Genomic DNA, 1,646 nt, shown 5'->3' on the forward strand with positions numbered 1-1,646 from the left:
GGGGAGGGGCAGCCCTGGTGGCCAAAATGGATCCAACCCCCATCTCAAATCCCCCACCCTACTCTGACACTTCCCTGCCCCCCATCCCAGCACAGTGCATCCACAAATGCCACTCCCCACACAAGCCCCCTCCCACCCCCTCCACCCCTCCACCCCAACCCTTGACCTAGGCCATCCCAACACTGGAGGGGAAGAAACTTTTTTAAGGTTATCATATTTGCAATACTGTCCCAGCCCCTACGGAGACTGCTAGAAGGGCAGGTTGGCCATGCTGCCTGGCGCTGGGAGGTGGCTCATCTGGCTCTCTAGAGACTTGCTACGGTGCTGCTCTGCCACAGGGTGTGGGACACCATGAGATTCTGCTGGTGCTGGGGGCCCGTTAGGAAGACCTGTGGGGAGAGCATATGTGTGTTGGGGGGGGGTGCTGGCTGTAGACCCTCCCCGCCTCGGTATGCTCCAATACTTCATCAGCATGAAATGCAGCTAGGTCATAAGGCCTTGTGGACATGACTCCTGGTGCAGGTTGTGGGGCACACCTGTCCTGCCCAGCAAGGACATTTGTTCTGGGTGGCACATGGACATGAGCCTCCGCGGGACACCCTGCTGGCCCAGGAGGTTGGGGGGCCGGAAGGGGGTCTGCTCCAACATCATGTTCTGGAGGTTCATTGAGATGCAGTTGGGGGCTGGGCCTTGGGGGGCTGGTTCTTGCCCTTGGAGAAGTACTGGAGGGTGCTGCTTGGCTTCTCCGAGGGGATGACCTTGGAAAAGTCGATCTCGGGAATCCCTGTCAGGGTGGGCCAGATCACCTCGCTCAGCTCGGGGTCATTAAGCACTGATGCCACCTCGGGGAGCATGCCCCAGGGGTACGCATCACCCATGCACCCGGCCATGCTTTTGCCCATCAGATGCTGCTAAGGGGCATGGGTTCTGTTGTATGGCTAGGCAGGTCCTCATGGGGCGGGGGCATGCCTGAAGGGTAGTGCTGCTGTAGGCCAGGTCCCCCACCCCGCCCCCACTGGGAGCCATGTGAGGAAACTAATTTAGACAATCCATGTACTTCACTAGCCTAGTGTTCACAAAAGGTTAGAATTCAATAAATGATAGTCATTATTAGTTTATATATACAGTGAATAAGGAAGCATTAGAAAAATATTTCTTTTTTTTATAATTTTTTTTTATTTTCCCACTGTACAGCAAGGGGGTCAGGTTATCCTTACATGTATACATTACAATTACATTTTTTTCCCCCACCCTTTCTTCTGTTGCAACATGAGTATCTAGACAAAGTTCTCAATGCTACTCAGCAGGATCTCCTTGTAAATCTATTCTAAGTTGTGTCTGATAAGCCCAAGCTCCCGATCCCTCCCACTCCCTCCCCCCCCCCCCCCCCCCCCCCCCCCCCCCCCCCCCCCCCCCCCCCCTCCCCCTCCCCCCCCTCCCCCTCCCCCCCTCCCCTCCCCCTCCCCCTCCCCCCCTCCCCCTCCCCCTCCCCCTCCCATCAGGCAGCCACAAGTCTCTTCTCCAAGTCCATGATTTTCTTTTCTGAGGAAAGGTTCATTTGTGCTGGATTTAGATTCCAGTTATAAGTGATATCATATGGTATTTGTCTTTGTCTTTCTGGCTCATTTCACTCAGGATGAGATTCT

At 55.2% G+C, this 1,646-nt stretch overlaps 1 pseudogene; it reads right to left on the reverse strand.

Moving 5' to 3' along the window:
- Positions 1-249: 249 nt before the first annotated feature.
- On the reverse strand, positions 250-1,026 carry LOC125122359 (B-cell CLL/lymphoma 9-like protein; annotated as a pseudogene).
- Positions 1,027-1,646: the final 620 nt, after the last annotated feature.

Source organism: Phacochoerus africanus, chromosome 3, assembly GCF_016906955.1.
Source record: "Phacochoerus africanus isolate WHEZ1 chromosome 3, ROS_Pafr_v1, whole genome shotgun sequence".
NCBI lineage: Eukaryota > Metazoa > Chordata > Mammalia > Artiodactyla > Suidae > Phacochoerus > Phacochoerus africanus.